Raw genomic sequence first — 24,657 nt, 5'->3', positions numbered from 1 at the left:
CGTCTGCCCCGAAGCCCTTCCCTGAACTCAGGCCATCGCCAGGTCCCTCTTCCCCTTGGCGTCCTGCTGGCGCAGAGTTTGCCCAAACACAATGGCCCCTGAGAGGCCTCTCCTGTGACAACCGTGGCTGAAGGAGAAGAACACGTTCAAACATAGGAAAGGGAAGAGAAGGGAACAGTGGTACGATCCTCTAAACCTTGTTTCCTCCGCAGTTGCCTCTGAGCAGCCGCCCGGTGCTGTGGAGCCGCCGCTGCCGGCCCGCAGCGCTGGCAGGCTGCAGCAGAGGCCAGGCTGCGGGGAAGCGCCTCGGGGCCGCCCGCGCCCTCCCCTCCCACACCGCTGCACCCACGCCACCACGGCTGTGTCTGTCGGCAGAAGGACGCACGTTCATAGAATAACAGAATCATTTTGGTTGGAAAAGACCCTTAAGATCATTGAGCCAACTATAACCGAACTCTGGCATTAAACCATGTCCCTAAGAGCCTCATCTATGTGTCTTTTAAACACCTCCAGGGATGGTGACTCAACCACTTCCCTGGGCAGCCTGTTCCAATGCCTGACAACCATTTCCATGAAAAAAAGTTTCCTAATATCCAATCTAAACCTCCCCTGGTGCAACTTGAGGCCATTTCCTCTCATCCTGTCACTTGCTACTTGGGAGAAGAGACCAACACCCTCCATGCTACACCCTCCTTTCAGGTAGCTGGAGAGAGCGACAAGGTCTCCCCTCAGCCTCCTTTTCTCCAGGCTAAAGAACCCCAGTTCCCTCAGCCGCTCCTCATACCACTTGTGCTTCCCCTGGACACAAAAGCCAACCTTGCCCTTTTCTCAGCAGCGCAGGTGACTGTTGCCCGGCACAGCTCTCCCTCCCCAGAGCGAGACGGCTGCCACCACCGCTCCTGGTTCATCCTCCTCAGGAGAGGCCCTACCCGCAGGACATCACCGATCACATCCTCGGGCTCAGGCACTACATGGATTTTAAAAGCACAATACCCAGGGGAAATAAATAAAAACATGGAAAAGATTTGGTGCAGTGTTGTCAAAGCAGGTGGAAAAGAAAGATTGCCAGGAGGTTGTTCCTGCAGTCATGAAACAGGTTTCAAAGTCTCCTAAAACCTGAAGACAATCATAGGTATTTTAATATACTAAGCTTTTATTGAAATTAGTATCATGAAACTATGCTATATCGATATATAAGTGCCCTATGCCCAAAATAAAGCACAAGTTAAAGGACTAAATATCCTTCCATAAGATTACTGTAAGGCACTCTGCCTTATTAAGCTAATTCACCTGCTTCTTTGGATGCAAATTGTGAACCAAGCCCCACATGCCATTTTGGTTCAAAGTTACTTTTGTCTCCTCTTGAGCTGACTACCACTACACAAATGCAATGAAATGGAAAACACATGTTGCCTAGTACATTGACAGCATTAGCAAAGTTCTGATAAAATGCCATATATAAAAAACACACTGCTTTCACAATTATTCTGTAGAGACTCTTGTGCTAACATATAAAAACTTCACTGTGTTAAAATACGGACTGTAAAAGGATCCAAAGCAATTAAATGAGTAAGAAAAGCCTTGGATACTCCTGAACAAAAAGGAGAATTGAGAGAGAGAGACCAAAATGACCATAAAGAAGTTAAGTAGTCTACACCCATAAGCGCTGGAGTGCGCTGGGGCATGCACTCGTCTGAACACGTGCACTCACTTCATAGGGCTTAACATAACCAATTGTTTGCATTCCCTATAGTAAGCGCCAGCTCTTCAAGTGTAGCTCCTCAACTCACAGGCAGGTCAAGAGCTGTTGAGGGCCTTCGCACTCCTGCAGGACAGGCTCACAGTTCTGGAGTGCATCAGAGTCCACGATAACCTCTGGGACTGGACCCATCAAGCTACAAGAGGAAAGCCATAGTGCAGTCTTCATAACGTACAAATTTGCCACAGAAATCAGAAATCATAGTATGGCAACTATATACCTCTCAAAAGCCCAAGGGAAAAAAATGGTGACATTCTGAAATTAGCCCATAGAAAAAATTTACTGTCACGCTGCTGTATGCCGGTACATGGGTGGAAGAGGGTTAAAGAAAGGAGAGGGGAAAGTGTATATATTTGAATAGACAAGATGTCTCCACCAGAAAAACAAAGCCAAAGTGATTTATCTTATTTTCCAACTTGAAAAAAGGCCCAAGGCTCTCATAAAAACCTCTGTCTAATTCAGCACAAACCCACATGAACTGAGAAAATTAACCGTGCCTTCCCAGGGAAAGAAGCTGAAGAATTCAAGCATATAAATAACGTACCAGAGCAACTGGTCAAGCCTTTCAAACAACAAACTTCTGTGTTTGCAGGGCTTTGCTGAAGTTTAGCTATGCATGATCTGTGTCAGATAAATTACCTGTTTGCAAACTTTTACACATGAAGTCTCAGATGGTATTAATTATTTAAACATGAAATGACAGGGTTAAACTCTCACTTTAAAGTGTTTAAAAGATGCTTCTTCTCTGTTCCAGATTATGAAACCATTTGAAGAAGTTTATTCTTCTAAAGACCACAGGTTAAAAAAAAAAAAAAAAAAAATTTGGTCCATCCCAGGTGTTTTTTCAAATGAAGTTTCTTCAGTTTAGTCTGTAAGCTACTGGAGAAGAGTGGCTGGTCCTCCTATAGAACTAACAGCATATTCTGTATTTAGGCAAAACAAAAAATACAAAATCTCGTTTCAGAATTTTCTTTTGTAATCGATATGTGCTGTAAGATGAATATTTATGCAGCTAGTATTATTGATGGCGGAGTTCTTCCCCAAACTTATTGACTAAACTCACTGACCAAAGTAATATTTAATTTCTAATAAATCCCCACACAGCTAGTAGAAGAAAAGCAGTAACTAGTTTGAACTCTTTTATCAGTGTGAAGAAACTTGTGGCCTAATCCATTTTTCTTATGTACAGGTTCAGACCTATTTAACTCCCAGCAGCAGATAAGCACAGGGTGTTTGCGGGGGGAGACAGACTTGGACCAATCCTAAAGAGCTGAGACTTCAAACAAGCATCTTGCAAGAACATGAATTAGTATAGCTTATGGATAAGGTGACATGTGAAACGCTAACAGTTACCTGTCAAGGACCATTGGTTTGATTTGCAGAAAGTACTATCAGTTCAAGCATAACCCCCAGCCAAAGGGATATCTAGGCTGCAACAGTATTTGTAGCAAATACATAAAACAGCATCCAGGGGCGCAAGTTCATGTCTGTCCAGTGCAGGATCCACCTCTCTCTGAGGCACAGTCATTGTTACTGTGGCATCCATGCACTGCCACAGGGACCAAATGAAGTATTCACATGCTTGCTGAAAAACAGCAGCTGAGAGAACCTACAAGTGACAGTGTTTAACTCATCAGCATCTGCTCGTGTGAAATGAGATACCTGGAACTAGGAATCATCCCGATTAAATCCGACCCTTCCCGGGGGTTTGCTATCGACTTTTAATGACAAGTGGGACTCGATTTCCGCTCAAGGCAAACAATGAACTGTTTTTCCTCTGATGACCCGTGGGCAAGGCTGCTTGAAGGTAAAGGGGCCCAAGACAGTTGGTTAACATTCAGGGACTGCTTCTACCAAGCTCAAGATCAGTGCATCCCGACACGCAGGAAGTCAAGGAAGGGAGCCAGGAGACCTGCGTGGTTAAACAGGGAACTGCTGGGCAAGCTCAAGTGGAAGAGGAGAGTTTACAGATCATGGAAGGAGGGGCTGGCCACTTGGGAAGAATATAAGGCTGTTGTCAGAGGATGTAGGGAGGCAACTAGGAAAGCTAAGGCCTCCTTAGAGTTCAACCTGGCAAGAGGGGTCAAGGACAACAGAAAGAGCTTCTTCAAATACATGGCAGATAAAACTAACACCAGAGGCAATGTAGGCCCACTGATGAATGGGGTGGGTGCCCTGGTGACAGAGGATACAGAGAAGGCAGAGTTACTGAATGCCTTCTTTGTTTCTGTCTACTCTGCTGGAGGCTGTCCTGAGGAGCCCCGTACCCCTGAGGCCCCAGAGGAATGCAGGGCAATGGAGGAGTTTGTCTTAATTGATGAGGACTGGGTTAGGGACCAGTTAAGCAATCTGGACATCCATAAATCCATGGGTCCAGATGGGATGCACCCGCGGGTGCTGAGGGAGCTGGCTGAAGTCATTGCTGGACCACTCTCCATCATCTTTGCCAAGTCTTGGGAAACGGGAGAGGTGCCTGAAGACTGGGGGAAAGCAAATGTCACTCCGGTCTTCAAAAAGGGCAAGAAGGAGGACCCGGGCAACTACAGACTGGTCAGCCTCACCTCCATCCCTGGGAAAGTGATGGAACACCTTATCCTTGGTGCCATCTTAAGACATATCAAGGATAAGAGGGTCATCAGGGACAGTCAACATGGCTTCACCAAGGGGAAGTCATGCTTGACCAACCTCATAGCCTTTTATGAAGACATAACAAGGTGGATTGACGATGGCAGAGCAGTGGATGTGGTCTACCTTGACTTCAGCAAAGCATTTGACACCGTCTCCCACAGCATCCTCACGGCAAAACTGAGGAAGTGTGGACTGGACGATTGGGTAGTGAGGTGGACTGCAAACTGGCTGAAGGAGAGAAGCCAGAGAGTCGTGGTCAATGGGGCGGAGTCTGGTTGGAGGCCTGTATCTAGTGGAGTGCCTCAAGGGTCAGTTCTGGGACCAATACTATTCAATATATTCATCAATGACTTGGATGAGGGAATTGAGTGTACTATCAGCAAGTTTGCTGATGACACCAAGCTGGGAGGAGTGGCTGACACACCAGAAGGCTGTGCTGCCATCCAGCGAGATCTGGACAGGCTAGAGAGTTGGGTGGGGAAAAATTTAATGAAATATAACAAGGGAAAATGTAGAGTCTTACATCTGGGCAGGAACAACCCCAGGTTCCAGTATAGGTTGGGGAATGACCTATTAGAGAGCAGTGTAGGGGAAAGGGACCTGGGGGTCCTGGTGGACAGCAGGATGACCATGAGCCAGCACTGTGCCCTTGTGGCCAAGAAGGCCGATGGCATCCTGGGGTGTATTAGAAGGGGGGTGGTTAGTAGGTCGAGAGAGGTTCTCCTTCCCCTCTACTCTGCCCTGGTGAGACCTCATCTGGAATATCGTGTCCAGTTCTGGGCCCCTCAGTTCCAGAAGGACAGGGAACTGCTGGAGTGAGTCCAGCGCAGGGCCACAAAGATGATGAAGGGAGTGGAGCATCTCCCTTATGAGGAAAGGCTGAGGGAGCTGGGTCTCTTTAGCTTGGAGAAGAGGAGACTGAGGGGTGACCTCATCAATGTTTATAAATATATAAAGTGTGGGTGTCACAAGGATGGAGCCAGGCTCTTCTCGGTGACAACCAACAGTAAGACGAGGGGTAACGGGTTCAGGCTGGAACACAAGAGGTTCCACTTAAATTTGAGAAGAAACTTCTTCTCAGTGAGGGTGATGGAACACTGGAACAGGCTGCCCAGGGAGGTTGTGGATTCTCCTTCTCTGGAGACATTCAAGACCCGCCTGGACGCCTTCCTGTGTAACCTCACCTAGGTGTTCCTGCCCTGGCAGGGGGATTGGACTAGATGATCTTTCGAGGTCCCTTCCAATCCCTAACATTCTGTGATTCTGTGATGACAGAACCAGTAGGAAGCTCTGTCATGCCACAGGGGCCCTGGGCATAGGAAGCTGCCTGACTGAGAGCTAGCAGGGATTTCTCTGAGGGAAGGCTTTTCCATAGGAAAATGCTGCTTTACTGAAACCTAAAACATTCCATGGGAATGTGCTGATTTGGATACCGCTCGTGCGGAAACCAGGCTGACGTGTAGGCTGGCTGGCCAGCCAGTGAGGATTCATGGCAGCCAGCCAGCCCAACCAGGAGCTCCCAGGACACACAGAAGCAATAACACATGTGAGCCCCCCACCCCCGATTAATTATTTACACCAAAACATATGCCACGCATTTATAAAAATCTTTAAAAGGTGCATAGGCTTCGAGAGACTCAAAAAGGAAATATAAATCCTTTGTCTTCTGGAATTCACATTAGAGCAAGGAGACTGCAATTCTTGAAGTCAACCACTAAGAAAAAGCCAGGGTATGAATTTTCTCTCACGTTGCTGTATTTCAAAACTATGCCAAAAACTCTCACAGGCCTCTTTGTCAGAGAGGCCTGATTAATAGATCTTAAAAACCCAAACAACTAAAAACTCAAAACAAATTTAATTGTGTGGGACTGCACACCACAATTAAGGAATGATAAAAACACAGAAGGCAATAAATATAGGCCAATGTCTGCGTTACCAAGTATGTCCGGAGGGTGATGGTAAGGAGGAGGACAGAGGAAGGGGGGGGAAACAAACAAACAATGCAAACTTCAATGGCCCCTGAAGCTGAGAACTATTGGCCCCGAGAAGGAAGGCTCAGTGGGGAGGCAGGGAAGATGCTCCACACTCACCTCAGCCCAGCACAGCCAAGAGGTGGCGGACACAGCTGCTGGGGCACAGCTGGTACCACAGCACACCCTCAGGGATGCCCGGAGGGCAGGGCAGGACAGCTCGGTGCCAGCCGTAAGCTAACAAGCTGTTGCACACAATATGCCCAACACAGAGCCTGCAGTAAGCAAACAGCTGCTCGACCAACAAATGGGCTCCAGCGACACAGAGGATCCTCTCTCCAGCCCTTACCAGTGGCAAAAATGATTGACTGAAGCGCCTCAACATCCAGCTCAGACCACAGATTTTGCAAAAAGATGTGGCAGGAGGAAATATAACTCTTGCTCTCCTAACAAGCTCAGTTAAGTTCCCAATGCTGCATAACAGGTGGATGGGAGAGCACCCAGTTCACTGTGACCACCACCCTTTGCCCCAGGGTGGACAGCAGTGATCAGGGCAGCACTATAATGGACAATTCCTAGAGGCAGAAGCTGCAGCTGCCAGATGAAGGGAACGAAGGCACCGTTGTACCTGCACTGCAAGTACTGCATTACTAACCATCTACAGTGCAAACCATTGCAAGTCTCTTCCACACCTCCAACGAAGAGTGAACTGAAGGAAATGTCAAGGACACTGAACTTAGAAACAACAAACCACTTTGTTGAAGAGTAACCAACGCAGTATCTTGTAGGTATAGAAACCCACCTCTGGAAGCTTCTGAAAAGCAACTAAACCACAATTATTCTTATGATCAAGTTGCTGAGATAACAACAGCTGCAGATGCCTTTACCTGGCTGGAGCCCATGAAACCCTGTATCTAGTGGCAGCAGGAATGATACTCCTGACAAGTACATTCAGCTCCAGATGCAAGCTGGACTCAGACTGCTACCATAAGGTATATAAATGGATGTCCAACTAAGCTGGAAGATCATAATTTTCACTGTTCCTTGAGAAGTAAATTTAGGATGGACTGGTAACCGAGAAAAAAGCTTGAAGAAGTATACTTCTGTTGGAATACAGCATCCCTTGATGCTGGAAGATGAATAGTACTTCCTTACGGCAGTCACCCTGCGTAAGGCATGAGAAATATTCACGACCACGGTGCCCAGCAGCCCTCTTGGCTGCACAAATGCAGCCCGCAGAGCCGCTGTCAGACCACATGGGAGGTCTCTCAGTCCAAACCACACCACCATGAGCCTGCAGAGTGAAAAGGGACAGACAGCAGCTCACTCTGGTTGAGGACTCCTCTAAATGCTTGTCAGCTCTTCACTGCTTGCACCAGGGAGCTCAGATCCTTCTACTGCCATATCAGCTTTGTTTTCTACACTCAACTTTAATGTCATTACTGGATGGGGGCTAATAAGACTACTTCGCGGCGAAGAGAGGTTAATGCTCTACATCTGGGTACATAACCGTAGTTGTACTAAAGAATATATTACTCCCGTTATAAATTTTGACCAATACAGACACATTTAGATACCACTGCACCTCTTAACACATGCATTTTGTTAACAAGGAAAAAAAAATTGATAATCCCTGCCAGCAGCTTGCTGGCAGTTAATATGACAATTAGCAATCACCTAGCAACAGTCAAGCAAGCTTCCTCTCCAATCAAAGGGAAAAAACCTCTGCTAACCCGGGCTAATGACAACACATGAAAAAATCTGGAAGGTAGGTATTAAGGTATTTCCTGATTTTAATGAAAACTGATTACTTTAGAGATTTTAAATCTATAAATGCATTACTCCATCTTCTCGAATTTTCCATAACTGACAAAACATTATTCTTAAAGAGATTTATGAATTCACAATACTAATTTTTAATTTATGAAGGCTGATCTAATATTCTGGTAATGCTTCTCTTTCCTCTGCAATTCCCTCTTTTATTGCCTCTTGGTATCTCTCACTTACTGCGACATGTGGGATGGAGACTTTAAGCTCCTAGATGGAGTCTTTCCTGGTTTCTCTAGGGTGTCTAACACATTTTAGAGCGAATAATAAAATCCTGAGCTCTTGCGCACTCTTAAATGAGTTTTCTATATGACACGACTGCCAGAGGCATTACATCTAAATTTTTATTAAAGACAGAAGAAAAGTTGTTTAAGAAAGCTATTCACACACAAAACACCTAAAACCAAAATTTAATGTTACTTTTTGAAGGATGAAGCAGAAAGTTCGCCAAATCTTTACATCTCCAAATAGCCAATGCCATTCTCTTGCCACTGTCTCCACTTAAAATAAGTAATTAAGCCAGAAAACAGAGAGAAAGAAAAAAAATAGGATAAAAGGAGCTTCTCAAATTTCCAGAAATAAGGATAAAAAGGGTAGTTCCTAATTTCAAGCAAAACATGGTGATATGTCTTTCAGAGCCTATTAACAACTCTGCTGTGGTGTTCAAAAGACCTCTCTCACTGCTGACATGATCTATGAAGCCTTCTTGTCCCCTTGGTGGGACTCCGTAGCCCTCAGCCAGAACTTTGGTCTTTGCCAAGAGCTGAATATATATTTATGGACACTAATGGAGGATTTGTTCTTTAAATTAAAAAAAAAAAAAAAAAAATCTAGAGAGTTGTTTTAAAGGAGATGGCTATTTGAGGTATGCCAGCCATAGTGCAAAATGCAAATTCCTCACTAATTCACATTTACCTTATTTTAACACATTTATTGTGAACACATTTTAAGGTTAGGCTGAATACTGACATAGAAGAAAGTCCTAATCTATTTGAAAATTCATGGTGAGACACCTGTCCCATGTTACTTTTAATTAAAAAAGATTTGTCTCTGTTGGGAATGGGGAGATGCTGGCTATCAGCCTCCAATTCTAATTCTGCCTCTACCACTGAATCACACAATGACTCCAGGCAAGTAATTTCATCCTTTCTGTCTCAGATTTTTTTTTTCTTCTTCTCTGTTAAAAACAGGAATGTCATAGTCTATGTATCTCTGGGAGGAATAAAGAATTGTTAAGTAACAACACAATAGGCGAGGGAATAGTCTTTTGAAGTGCATGTAGTTAAAGAAGGAACAACACAGCTCACTCCTAGACCATGGGCTGTTATTTGTTCCTGCTTTCTCTATTTGAAGTAAGAAAAAACACTGCAGGTTACTTCACATGCTGAAAGTGCTATGTTTCTCCTTATTTCACAACTGCTATTAAATAGCTCCTAGACCATCTATCACTGGACGGAAAAAATGGTGGTCATCAGGCTGGGGAAACTTCAGAGTTATCTAAACCTGCTCATGTGCTACCGAGCATGTCTGTGCCAGCTCATGCAGGCACCGCAGGTCAGTCCCCTGAATCCCAGATGAACCAAAGATCCCATTAACAGACATCCACGGCCCCATTCACAGGGGACTGTGGCCTCTTTGGGGTCGCCGCAGCATCAAACGCTGACCTGGCCAGTGGGGAGAAGTTGGATTCTCTTCTACTAAATGAGAAATGGAGCACTCCAGTTTTCTGACCACAGCTTTCATTTACTGCAAAACAAATCAGGGAAAAGAAGAGGTTCGTTTCTGTTTTGGTTTTATTGGACTAGAATTGCACTGGAAGAAAAAAAAAAATCTTTCATCTCAGATTCTAGAAAATAAATGAGTCCTAGGAATTGCCTATACCTAGGCTCACCTTCATTTTCAACTTGCTGTAAAGAGTCTGCTTTGAAAGTTAATGCTACAGTGTAAAGCTCTAAGAAAACTCCAGGCTGACCACCTGAGCAACCAAACCGCAGTGAAACCACAGAGCTGCCACCCAGGCACGACACTGGAAGGCTCTACTGAAACAAGCATTGCTCCCAAATTGAAACTGATTAAATTTTTATAAAGCCCAAGGTCACCCAACTGACTTCTGTTACTCAGTCCTGAATTGTCCGTTCATTATTTTTGCAAAACTTCCAACAGCATTGCTGGTAGACCTGCCTGGATTTCATGAATACTTCCTACGTGAGGCTCCCACTCAGATTTCTAACCACATCTTAACCATGACCTGTCAGTCAGCTGGACTCGAGATTAACAACAGCTTGTCACCCATTAGTCGGAATACCCTGCTTGTTAATTTTGAAGACACCAATGTACCTTGAACAAGCACCAAGTTATAAACATGTGCATATGCAAAAGGACAAAGCCGATATCCAAAGAAACAGAAATAGAAACCTTTAAGTACCATCCCCCTACCCCCAACCCCCCTATTTCATGTCGCTTGCTGAAATTCTCATTTATCCGCTATGGTAAGATTCCCCATTTCCAATTACCAATTTAAGTACTAAGGAAACTCAAAACTAAGTATGACTCGCAGGCTGCCGCCAGCACGAACTCCCCCTCCACCACTTGCTTAAAGCCAAGGAGCTTTACCAGCTGAAATTTTCCATACTTGGTCTTTCTCATTAATCTTGAATGAATGTGGTTCAGATGATTCAGAACTAATCTGGCTTCTAGAATTACAGAAGCAGAGGACAAAACGAATGTTTAACCTCTCCCCTGGAACATTTAACCTCTCCCAGATGCAGAGGGTATTTTCCCTGGGAAGCCTAATGTGCTTACAGGCTCTGCAGCACTGCTACAGCGGAGTGTGCAGAGATTTGCTGCTGCTGGGCCATACACCGAAGTGTTTGAGGCACATGTCAGAAAGTTACGTCAAAGCAGAAAAAATGACGATAAGAATAATAGCAACAAAACACAAGTACTCACACATTTGGAAAGCTCCAATTATGTTTTTTGATTAATGTCAATTCTACCTCTTCACGTGTATCTACTACACAAGTGCCGCATTCAGCGGTCACGCTCCCACGCCCCAGAAGAGCAGCGCCTGAGGATCATACGGCACGGAGCGCAACATGCTCAAAAGATGAATGATAGGCAGTTTGTGAGTGCTTCTATCACCAACACAAAAGTTTAATGCATAAATATCAAGTTACTCCTTTTAAGAAATAAATTGCAAGGCATAAAAAAATTTAGTATCAAAATTTTTCAGTTTTCACTGATTCATATTCCTGTGATTACTTCAGTTTGAAGCACTCAGGGCTGTATTTTAGGGATGGGGGAGGGACAGACCAACAGACACATCAAACTACAGCACCTAACACTGGGTTGTTTCACCTCGCAGTCTGGGTCTACAGATGTAACAAAAGAGGGGAGTGAATACAGTATTTTTTGCATTCAGAAGCATTGTAGAGACATCACCTAGATCAATCACCCCACCCACAGAGCTACAGAGATACCATTTCCATTCACAGAAAGGATACAGAGATAGCAACATACCTCCAAAAGCCCCAGTAAACTGCAGCAGACCAGGCCGGGTCCCCGGACACCCCAGCTCCAGGCCCACCCCACCATCGTGTTAGGGCTCCTCATCACTGCCTGGCAGTAGATGCACCTACAAGAGTTCCGTGCTTCTCCTAAATGCATCCCAAATCCCTCAGGCTGGATGCCGAGGAAATAAAAAGCAGAACTGTAATATGCCCTCCACTGTACCGTAAATTTAAAACAAACAGCACAAGTTTGACTAACTTCTATCCTATCAGCCCAATCCAGTCAGAAGAAGATAGGAATTTTCCATTTGTACCAGAAAAGTCTTCAACTCAACACAAAGCCTCAAATTCCAGAGGCAGAGCAGATGCAACCTCACAGGTATTTACACTGCTGAAGTATCCTCCGCCTTTACAGCCTCTGCCAAAATGAAGACCCACTAAACTGTGGTTGGGGACTCTATGTGATCTGTACTTCTCTGGTCTCCAGAACAAGGGCACTCCTAGTTATTTTTACAGTAGCAATAACCACAGCACCCAACTCTCAATAACTTCTACTTAACATTTTCAAAGCAGAGCTATGGAATAATGAATTTCACACATTCTGCAAGTCTAACTGCAAACAAGTATTTGGAGGACTTCATTTTGACTTATTTTTAAACTATCTTTAGCCACTTTCATCTTAGCAGAAAAAATCACCTCCTACCTGTAATGGGAAATAAAATTCAGTGTGCATCTTTATCCCTAATCCTTGTCTCTCCAAACAGCTGTTCAGCCTGTTGAGAATACTAACATTGTACTTGATAATACTCTAATAAATTTCTCAAGTTACCATATCACCTGCACGAATGAACTCACCAAGGAAAGAGAAGCCAACCTTCACATAATTTATAGCAAGAAGCTGCCTCTCTACTTTAAGCCAGCAATTCTTCATACAACTGATGAAGCTGCATCTCTACCAAGACGGAGACTACTTTTCCAGAAACTGTCCTACAACATTGTTATTTCAGCAAATCTTGGCTTCCCCAGTGGAATCCGTGATCCGGTCTACGTTCCCCTCCACTTGCTGCTTCTCCTCAGCTGTTTGTGCAGAAATTGGACACAACTCAGTAAGATAAGGCCTAAACATGGCTCTTCACCCTGGGATACGCAGCAGAAAGCAGAGGTGTAGAAATAAAGGCTGTATGAAGAAAGGTGAAGGTGGGCAGGTAATTGCTTTTGAGATGAGATACTCATTTCTGTATCTCTGCTTTATCCACTGTGATTTCATGTGGGGAAGGAAATTGTTACAAACGTGAAAAAGTCCCCAAAAGTCGCAAATGTCTAAGTTTACTGTTTCTGCATGCTATATCTAAACAGCAGTTTGGTAACAACCTTGTGCCAAAGCACAAAGCCTAGAGAAACAGTCTAGGCCATTCACTGTCTCTTGATAAAGCTCAAGAAAGTTAAAGAATAAAACCCAATATGACAATCCAGCAATCCTCTGTGCCCCTCACCAAACAGCTTTGGTTCAGCAGCCAGTGGAGGAGACTGCAAGCTCCCTCCTTGATGAACCAAGAGGTTCTGGGAGGTCCATCTGCTGGCAGCCAACCTCAAAAATTGGGGTATTTCGCTAACGAAGAGCACTCTCTTTGCAGACACCAAAAGGGGCTGCTAAGGGCGGGCACGGTTATCTGTCAGATACCGGGTAAAATTCTCCTTCCAGTTGAACCCATGTCTGCCATGTGGTTGCAAAAAATCCTCATTAGTATTAACTAGCAAAAATATGTTCACGAGTGTATGTGTACTCTCACTCTCTCTCTAATTAATCCCTGGAGTAAAGCTGTTCCCTGGATCACCTCAAATAGAGAAAATCAATGAGTTACATTACAGGAAACAATTAATTATCGTTCACTGATGTTTAGAAAGAGATACTGACACCCTGACATCCCCAGACAGATTTTGTGCCCTCAAAAGCATCAGATCACAGAAAGTAACGAACTATGCTTTTCAAACATTGGATGACCTCAAACTTACTCATTCTAGTGAAATGATACTAATCAGTCATAAAATGAACTGGACACAACCTTTTAAACATTAAAGAGGTAATTAATTTATAGCGCATCCGTTTCTTACAACCAATTAAACAGAAATATTTTCTTCACGTGTTTATGTAACTTCCAACAAATCAGGGCAGCGAGAATGGAACAAATGACTTTGCCAAACCATTTCAGTTAACTCTCATGTTAGTGGTTTCATTCACAGTCAAGTCTCTTTTTTCAGAGTCATGTAGAGCGCATCACTGAATTTTCCCGCCAATGCACACTGTAAGTAAATAGGCATAAACTGGAAAGCAGCGAGCCCAGCCACATGCAGCACGGAACCATCCAGAGAGCTGCCTCTGCTGGGTGAGCAGCTACCACCCGCAGCACTCAGCTCAACTGGAACATGCTCGACCACCTTTTTAGAAATGCCTGGGCCTAAATTTTACATCACAGAGACACATGACTTGAAGCAAAGCAGGCCTTTGATGCTATCAGCAGAAACTGTTGTCATCTCTGTGCACTCTTTACCCTTTTCAAACCATTTTTCTGACCTACAGAGAGGACTTGCTGTTCTGTTGTCATTGCCAACCTCTGCCTAAATTGTCTCCTCCTCCACTTTATCCCCTTTGCTGAATCCCTTTTGGGTTTTATTATTGTCTTTCTTCTATTTCAGAAAGTTTATGGCTATTTAATAGAGCTTTTAGCATCTCAGCACGGGACAACTTCGCAAGTGTTATTAAGCCGTTTAGACAAGCCCCATGGACAGGACAAGAGCTTGTGTTTCTTCAGCAATTCCCCTCTTCCCTGTTTGTGTGGACACACAAACTGGTGGGTTCGTCTCTTAGGGACTCTAGAACAGGTTATGAAGGTTAGAAAGCAGCAGGTCAGATTCAGTAGATTATATGAAAGCAGCATAATAGAATAAAAACCAAAACAGACAAAAATGTAGCATTTAGCAAGTGCTTTAAATGGGAATTAAAATGTGCTTATGAACGAGTCCAAAGAGAACAGCAGCTCCAAGAACAGAGCGTAGCATATCCTATCTTAATGTCTTTGTCCAGAGAAAAAATGCCCTCCTCTATTAAAAGAGAGGTTTTCTCAAATAGTATATTCTCCTTACAACCTCATCTTGCCCATTATTCACGCTACATGAGCCTGAATGGCAAGATGATGCCCGCACAACTACTGCCTGTGAAAGTAGATCTAACACGGGCTCATGTGAAACACAGCAGTAAGGGAAATGAAGAACATGCAGAACCCACTACTCCTCCACATCGAGAAAGTCCCCTAAACTTGCGGGCATAGCAAACGGAAAGCAGGGCTCTTGAGCCTGACCACACAGGTGTTTCACACTGAGAAGTTCCACTGAAAAAAGAAAGAGAGGAAAAAAACCCTGGTAACGGATAAATTTATGATCCCTCCACACCTTTGGAGTTTATGTCACCCCAAGAAAAACCACTTCCCTCTTGGGAAGGGCAGAAAGAGAGTCACCATTTCATGTAGTCTTGCAGTTGTGAATGTACTGAACAAAAATATTTCCTATTAAATCCACAATGTGTGTATGTCTCTTCTGTAATTCTCCCTTTGAAATTCTCTGTCTGGAGGGAGAAGGAGGGGGAAAACCCTCTTTTTCTGCCGTCTCCAAGTAAGCTCCAGTCTTCAGCCCCAGACACGCTTTCTGTTACATGAGTGCGTATTATGGTCTCCTCAACAGGGCAGGAAGGCTCAGTGCCCACTTCCCTCCCGGAGGAAGAGAAGGACACACACCACCATGGCACTGACAGGAGACGCTGCTTTTAACTGAAGTAGGAACTGCCTGATTTGCATCCCTGAGCAGGCCAACAAACAAAAACCGGCACTGAATTGATCTGTAGGATGGGTGGTGAAAGGGTGACTCCGGTGCCAGTCTCACAGTAACCACGAAGAAAAAAGTTTCGCCAAAGCAAAAAAAGAGAGTTCAATCTGCCTCCTTTCCTTGGCTTCCCTTTTAAAGAATACAAATCAGCTTCCTGAAAGACAACAGGCCTTTTGATGAGGCAATAGCTTTCCTTCGTGTTTTTGTTTGTTTGTTGAAAACACTTTGATTTTGCAGGAAGCACTAACAAATGCAACTGGGGATCAACTTCGTTAAAGAACTTTAAAAAGCAACAGGACACACATCTCCCACTTCAGCCACTGAACTGGATTGTCTCACTTTCTCAAGCAAAACTGCTGAATTATTTCCCTAACAAAAGAAAGGCGCTTTTAGGTCCTATAATCTCATTTCAAATCCTTTTACCCACTCCCTACTCTTTTTGGCCTTGCAACTGCAATCCTCTTTCAGGACTAATCTCAGGACTAATTGGTGCCAGCACTCCAGTTTCCCTCATGGCTTCTTCCCCCTCCCTCTTGCATTGTTCAGGTGCTGAAAAGGATGGCGGGCCAGGGTTCAGCGCCCCTATAATGAGTCTGTTCCTACAGAGTAACTGTTAATAATTAGCAGGAAGCATTTTGTCTTTAAATTGCACAGCATGAGCAGCGAGATTTCGTGGAGCCAAAGAATCGCTTCACTGTTGCTCAAGGAGCTCCACAAGTTTGCAGGCGATCCGCAGGCTGGGCAGGCGAAGGGCTGGGCAGCGAGCAGGGCACCGAGCCCCACGCCTGGGTGTGCAGGGCGGCGTGCGGGGTGCCAAGCCCCACACCCGAGTGTGCAGGGTGGCACACTCACCTCCAGTACTGAGGCAACGCCGCCACCACGAACGCATCGACGTGACAGGACCGAGTCAGTGTGGTGAAAGGACAGCCTTTGTTTAAGAAATATTCTGGAATACAATTCCCTGAAGAATAACGAGCAAAGAGGAGATTTAAGAAAGCCTGCTACTTTTCAGCTAATGAGTGTATTTGCAGGTAGTGCCAAAAACGAACAATTACTTCTCTTACTGAGGGTCTATCAGTGTTGACCATTTCCCAGACAGACTTGGAAGCAGAATTAAGTTTCTGTGTAATTGGAAACTTCAATCCGGTGAGTGCACTAAAACAAAACCACAAAAAAAACCTATTTCCAATGGATGTTCCAGCAAACCGAAGGCTGACCTCGAGCTTTGATTCAGGCAAAATAACCCAAAAGCTTCAGAAGTTTTTCAGGCTGGTAGGACCGCATCACCGAAAGTCCACATAATGTTTTGACACTTAGATATTGTACATTGTCTTCTACTGTCTTGAAGCTGAAGGACAACACAAGAAACTCCATCTCCTGAGATATCCATTGCTTCTATCATATCCCCAAGGAGTGCTCTGGAGTTTAATTTCAAGTACATCCATGGCCTCAATCCACTACTGCACGCCTTTAGATATCACAAGCAGGTATGCTATGAAGAATACGTTAGCATTAAGAAAGGGAAAAGATGCAACTCTCCTCATTCTCCTGAAAGATCAACTTATCTTGTGGAGCATCAACAAGAGACGGGCTGTCTGGTGCTGAGACTCCTACAGAAGCCAGAGCACAAGACACGAGGTCTCACTTGATTGAGGGAATCTACTGTTAATGCAAAGAGGCAACACCAAAAGTTTCTGTGTAAAAAGGCATACTCTGGTATGCTCAGCCAGCACCTGACTATCACTGCAGAAAAAAAAAGAACTGTCTCTTACTGCAAGTACCCTCTAGAAATGGTGTGGATATGTAACAGCCATACAGCAAGAACGTGTCATTTATCTCTGGTCACAGAAATCAATAGCAGGTTGGAAAACAGAGCTGAAATCACTGATGATTTTTCTTTGTTTGCACCATAGCTTGAGATCGGGCAGTGTCTCAGTGGCTTGTGAATTAAGATGGGTAAAAAGTATGCTTACCTCTGTGCATATTACCGTCCTCTGAAGGTTAGGTTCCCCCACCACACTAAAGCCACCCATGGTGCGACATTTCACTGAAGGACCCGTGTTACAGAACATCAGCTGGAACAAGTGCATTTAAATTGTCCATCTCTCAAAAATGCAGTTTGCAAACCTTGTGCTCGGGATCCATTGCTTATTTCTGTTTGCCTTTGCGTCAGTAATTTCAGACAGAGAACTCTCCTAGGGTCATCCAATTTAGCTTTCTGCCAACAGAAAACTCCTTTCTACAGTCAATTTTCAAGGATTTTATTGAGTCTGCTTTTCAGCACTCTACCAGATGGATTTCAAACCATTTCCTTTAGGAGATTAATTCAGTCTAATAAGTTCATTATTTGCACCTGGTCAGTGACCAAGGAAAGATAAGCCAGACTCTGCGTACTTGTTTCCTCCTCACACGCTGTTGGCAAGTTTTGCTATGTGGCAAGTTTTCCATCCAAGTGTCAAAGTCTGCTCACAACAGTGACACCACAGAGCCAGAGAGACATCCTCATGAAAACCAAGCGCCTGCATTTACAGAGGGATACTGCTAACCTGTTTATAGCATCAAAGCGACCTCCCTTTTCTACCCTGCAGTTTGAAAACTGGAAATCAGTGGCCAGCAAGTGAAGATCAGTTCCTGTTGTCAGTCCCCTCTCCCCAGGTCCGAGTCCGCAGGGAGTGTTTGCCCATTTTGGTGCGGTCCAAACTCCTGTGCCAGCCCGGGCTGCCCTGTGGCTATTGCGTGACAGCATAGGCTGAGGGGTGCAGCACACTGCCAAACTGTGCCACGCGAATCACACTCTCTCACCAAGCCCCTGCAGGACAAGGAATCACGAAGTCAAGGTGCAGCACCTCCTTCCCCAGCTCTTGATTTACCCAGGACCAGAGAACTTTTCTATAGCATGACAAGAACACAGGTTTGCAAGTCAGGAAACCTTTGAAGCAGGTTTGAAGCACCCACCTGCCAGAATACCTCTGGGTCAACACTAAGTATGGTGATGTCTGTTTCTGTGCAGAAACTCTGCTTTGAGAGCCAGACGCAGCACAATTTTACTAGCACAGCATTGTGCCATCCAACTAGTCTCAGTCAGATTTTCTATGGTAGGAATGCTTTAAGAAAGCCCTCATCCCTCCTTGATAAGTCCAAATCCCTTAAATACACAAACAAATCACCAGGGTCCCATTTACAGTGCGGCTATGCAAGTGTCTTCACTAGCACAACTGAGGGGACAGTTTGCTATTGTACTAGAGCAGCAAGAGCATCTTAAAATGACTTTGCAAAGGAAAAACAAAACACAAAAAGAAGGAAAAAACCCACAAAACCAAACCAAAGCCAACCCTAAAACCAACCCTCTGCTGAGCAATCAGAAGATACTGGGGGTTGAGAACTAGTCTGGAGCTGTGTGCCACTGTCCTGTGCGGTACGGGGAAAGCCCAACTATACTGCTGTTGTCTTAGACTAGACAAAGGGCAAACTTAGTAGCAAATCCAAACAGCCTGTGAAATGTTTTCTCTGTTAGTTTGGGGGGTATTAACTGATCAGATGGCAACTGTTACTGGCGTTTTTAACTGTAGTGCCTGCAAGTACCACCAACGGAGTGCTGGCCGCTCTTCTCAGGCGCATCTCATACCCACTGTAGCCAACCGAGGATGGCAAATGGGCACAGAAATCGGCAAAATTAATGGTGTGGGTTTTTTTTTTTAAATTTTTGGCAGTGCCACTCAACACAAACTAAATTCCTAAAACTCTTGCTCTATATCATTAGAAAATACAGAACTGATCAACATGACTTTGCAGCTGTTTTCAAAGCAGGGTTTTGATGGTAATATCCCCAGGGAGACAGAAAAAGACCAGTTCTAGCACTTACAGCACAAATTTCCATTCTTTGTTTTCCCTCCAAATCTGAGCATGTCTATTTCTACATCTGAAAGCAAAAGCAGAAAAATATACTTAATAACCAAAAGATCTACATTGCTTTAGCAATGTAGTTGACTATGGCTCTTAAATTATCATGGAATAAATGTATTTGTATAAAGTCTTTCTTTTCCTTACGTTATACATGCAAGTAGCAAAATAAAAGCTGGCTACTCTATAAGCCTTTGTTTGTTATTAATTCCCTTAAGTTTAGGAAAGTATTTCATTCTAAGTAATTGTTCTATTTTTTTAATCTCATGAGAAAAATGGTCGTCTTCATCTTTCATATGCAAAAGAGCCAACGAGAGAACAATTTTTCATATAGAGAAGGAACTCCGATTAACAGAGATCTTAAATACTTGGGGGGCTGTTATGAGTTTTACCATTGATCAGACAGCTGCCTGGGGAGGGGAAAAAAAAAAAAAAAAAAAAAAAAAAAAAAAAAAGAGTCTTTCCAGGAAAGTTACATAATTAAAATTAACCCAATTCCTTTTTGTTTACATTTTTTTTCCTCCAATACAGATTCGCTAAATTTACATCTCTTTTTTAAACACTTTTACTGGAACCTACATCCTGCACTGCCATCAGTTTTGAATTTCCAATGCTGCAAGGACATTTTAAAGCATCACTGTATTTTTAATAACTCAATTTCAGTATCTGCATTACTGTGGAATTATTTTTTCCAAATTTCACATATTCTGTCTTAAAAAAACACCACCACCACACTGACACAACACTAAACAGAATTATATGCACTTTTAAACACTGATTTTTAAGTGTCAAAAAAAGAGTCTGTTCTGAGCTTCTCAGTTCTTCAAACTAACCTTAGGAAGTTTTCCATTAAGCCTATAACCACCGTTTGAACAGAATTTCTTTCGGAAGGATATATAACGGAATCCTGACAGTTACAGAAAAAAAGCAGTGAGAGGCACAGAGCTCTGGAATATTTCTATTACCCAGGGAGACAACATAGAGAACCAATCAGTGAGGTCAAAAACTGCACTACAGAGAACGACTGGCAACAGCAGTCAGGTATACGGGGCCATAAGCAACAAATGCACAAAAACACCAGATGTATAAAGTTGGACACTGACTACTACCTTCAAAAAGGGCAAAATAACAAACTGCAGTTATTCCACTTTCACAAATGAAGTCCATGTAGTACTGATTCTAATACCAAAAATATGTCATACAAGCTAATGAAAAGAAAATTTAACAAGTGCATGCATGCGGCAGCAAGCCAAGAAAGAAATACATTTACATTTGTATTAGTAAGACTCATTGGCTGTGCCATCTTGGATGCTTTAAGAGCAGAGAAATGAAAAATGACCATACATAACTGAAGCATACGCATAAGCCCACAGAACGAGTTCTGGCAATTAACAGGAGGAGATTGCCAGCAAAGCAGAAATGAGTCAGGATGAAAAGGGAAGATCTTTCACAAAACTGATCCTATAAAACTCCTATCCGAGATGGCAAATCCAGTCATTCCCCTTTCACAAAGCAAAAACTTGATCTTAAAACACGGAGGTGGTAACCATGCTCCTTTGTAAACAGATACATGGGTGTACATGTGTGCTGGTTTCGGCTGGGATAGAGTTAATTTTCTTCCTAGTAGTGAGCATAGTGCTGTGCTTTGGATTTAGTATGAGAAGAATGTTGGTAATACACTGACGTTTTGGTTGTTGCTAAGCAATGTTTATACCAAGTTAAGGACTTTTCAGCGAGAAGGCTGCAGGTGCACAAGAAGCTGGGGGTGACACAGCCAGGACAGCTGAGCCACGCTGGCCAAAGGGACATTCCAGACCATATGACAACATCATGGTCGGTATAAAAGCTGATGGAAGTAAAAGGAAGGGGAGGACATGCAGAGCAATGGCATTTGTCTTCCCAACAGACCGTTACACGTGATGGAGCCCTGCTGTCCTGGAGATGGCTGAACATCTGCCTGCCCAGGAGAGAGGCGAATGAATTCCTTGTTTTGCTTTGCTTGTGCGTGCGGCTTTTGCTTTGCCTATTCAGCTGTCTTTGTCTCAGCCCACGAGTTTTCTCACTTTTACTCTTCCAACTCTCTCCCCATCCCAATGGCAGGGAATGAGTGAGCAGCTGTGTGGTGTTTAGTTACCGGCTAGGGTTAAACCACAACGTGACAACTCAACCAACTTCTCCCGGAACAGCAGAGCCAGACTGTACCTTACCAGTGCTCCTCTTCTGGTATCCACAAGTTATTCATCAACAAAATGAACTTCTCTAATGTGTTTGCTAGTCAAACTGCTTACACAAACCTACTTCAGACTAGCTGTCTCAAGCGATTCTCCTATCGCTGTTGCTGTATTTATGCTTCTGTAATGGAAATAGGTCACCTACACTAGAACAGTACATTTTGTTTCTAAGCACAATAGAGCAGCTTCCCTGGCAGCCAGGTTGCCTTTGGACATAAAAAGTACACTGTATATACATACAGCTGTGCACTGAAAACCCCAGAGGTTTGCACATTTATCACTAGAACAACACACGGTTACAGGGAACAAAAGCCTCAGGCTCAAAATGGGGAATCTTATCAAAAGTATAACATCATCAAAACCACCAAACTGGATGAAACCAACAGCCTGTTTGGTCCAGGGTTTCCATGACCCAATACCAGAGATGGAAGCTCCACAGAAAGTGCAAGAGCAGTACAGTATATCTGTGATTGCTACTGCAGCCCATGTGGACTCAATATATCGGAGAGATTGATTTAAAACTAAAAAAATCCCATGAGGTCCAGTACCCTCTTCCACATGCATTTGTACTAGTTCTGGACATGGCAGTTCAACAAGACTCCACTTTTTGGGGAACTATTGCTTAATCCTCAGCCTCAGCATTTTCCTGTGGTAGCAAGTTCTACTGAATAACACACTGTCTAAACCTCCCTCCCCCTTTTTTTAACCAGTAGCGAAAAAAAGAGAGGAAAAAAAAAAGGAAAATGCTGCATTTTACAGTTTCATAATTTAGAAACAGAACAAATGCCACCAGCAGGCACCCCACTCATAAACACTGCCTCCAGGGCCACCTGGAACAGAAAGAAAGCCAACAAGAGTTTCTTGAAATCTATCTGAAACACAGCCTCTTAACTCTCATTTATGTTTAGATGTACCAAAATTGCTTTACAGATTTTCTTTAAACAACTGTGGGCTTCCCAAAATTAAGTCACAACATCTGTGAAAAATATATGGTACAAACAATCAAATATAACCTTCATAGTTTCATTGTGGCTTTACTGAAAAAACAAAAAAATAAAACAAACCAAGAAGTGCAAATCCTGAGCGCTTCTGTTTCACAAAGGGAAAGGGAAAGGGGAAGGGACATCTTATCAGGCCACTGTAGCATAAAACACATCAGACAAGCAAAGAGCCATAGCTCTCATCTCCTGCCTTTTTACTTTGGGACGAAAAGGTGAGTGTGTGGGGAGCAGAGTCTCTTCCCAGCCATACGGGGCATCGCTGAGGATGAAAACTTCTCTACTGAAGACACCCACCTCCTTCAAAAAACAGGTTTTAGGTAAGCACTTCATTCTGATGAAACAAGCAGCTTGATTTTTCCAAGTGAAAATTTAAAACCCAAGTGTAAAGAAGTTTCAGTACGAAACAAAGGCTTTATGCTTTTTGTTCTAAACCTTCAAAAGGAGACATTTCGACACTGTTCAAGCCCTTTCAGTTTTTGTTCTTCTGAGTCATGGAAGTTCCTGCGAAAGGAAACAACTGTAGCAAAATAGTTTTATTTGTACAAAACCCAGTTCCATCAAAACCGGAGGAATACCACTTTTACATGATAGGATCATACAATCAGAGGACAGATTCAAACACATTAAAGACTGGACACAAGAGAAATCCAGGTACCATGGTGATGAAGAGTTATAAAAGCCACAAAAAACACGGTCACTAATCACAACCTGCATGTGGCAACTCTGGCCCTGAACTGAGGTTTCATGATATCAGAAGCGAAGCCATAATTGGCAATCATTATTGGGGTGGGGCGGGGGTGGTGGTGGAAATAATTGTGATTCAAGCATTCACATATTAACAAACAAAATTATCCCCAAACTTACTTTCTTCAAACAAATAAATAAAGAAACCTGCATTGTCCAAAATGCATACCAAACTATATATAGATATTATACTATCAGCATACTGTATATACACAAATCTATATGCAGGGATACCATATGTAACCCAGAAAAAGTGTGATGGCTAATAAAGATTCAAAAAGACTAATCCATTGAAACTTGTTTTGAGCTTTGTATCTGGGAATAAATATTTACTAAAGTAATAGTTTCCAAGAGGAACTGCCTTTCACGTTAAGGTTTAGGGCCACTGGTGCTGCGATATGATAGCGGAAAAGCTCTACAGGTTTAGGACACCTGTACTGTTTAAAAAATCATTTGCAGAATGACTGATTGATGCTTTGAGAAACACTGGGTCAGATAAACAGGCCGGGATTACATCACTCCTAACACAGGTATGAAATGCAACCGCGCTTTTCTTTTAACTCTATGTATAAAATAATTGGAAACACTATTGCAACAAGCCTGGCTTAGGACATAGGTGCCTGCTATGACTGGGAGATAAGGAAACGAGAGAGGATTTTGTCCTGGACAAAGACTAGCTGGTCTGCAAGGTCTGAAGGTCAGATCACCTTCTCCTGAAGCTCCAGATCTCCCAGCCCACTGCCAGCTGGCCCAGAGCCCAGGCTGAAGATCCATCATCTACTCCTGTTTTTCACCTCTGTGGGTAACCCAAAGCCAGACGGGCCACCTCGATCACCTGGACCCCACCTTGTCGGGATTTTCCACAGTCACACCGTGAGCAGCAACAAAACAGGACCCTCTTATGTTCCGCTTCTCACTAACATTGTGCAGAGAAAAGAGGAATTGATCCTCACTGGTCATGTTCATCTCCCAGGACATTTCTTTATGGAAAATTAGTTTCTTTATGGCACAGTTATCACCTTCTGTTATGACCTGGGGACACACCAGGTCTCTTGCAGCCAGTTCCTCCAGCTTTTGGACTCAAGTGGACTGTCCCAACACGATGAGAGGCTGTCACGCAAGTCTTGCTCGGCATCTTTTCTCAGCCAAAGCCATTGAACCCATGGGTAGAACTGACATTCTCAGAAGGATATTACATATGGAACAAACTGG

The 24,657-nt window shown here is 43.7% G+C and overlaps 1 protein-coding gene across 6 annotated transcripts in view; it reads right to left on the bottom strand.

The window, feature by feature from the left end:
* Positions 1–24,657, bottom strand: part of FOXN3 (forkhead box N3) — a 214,243-nt gene that overhangs the window by 77,810 nt on the left and 111,776 nt on the right. The gene's annotated exons all lie outside the window — the stretch shown is intronic.

This window comes from Caloenas nicobarica, chromosome 5, assembly GCF_036013445.1.
Source record: "Caloenas nicobarica isolate bCalNic1 chromosome 5, bCalNic1.hap1, whole genome shotgun sequence".
NCBI classification, from domain to species: domain Eukaryota; kingdom Metazoa; phylum Chordata; class Aves; order Columbiformes; family Columbidae; genus Caloenas; species Caloenas nicobarica.
The sequence above is the reverse complement of the archived record's forward strand: the minus strand, read 5'-3'. Positions and strand labels throughout refer to the sequence as shown.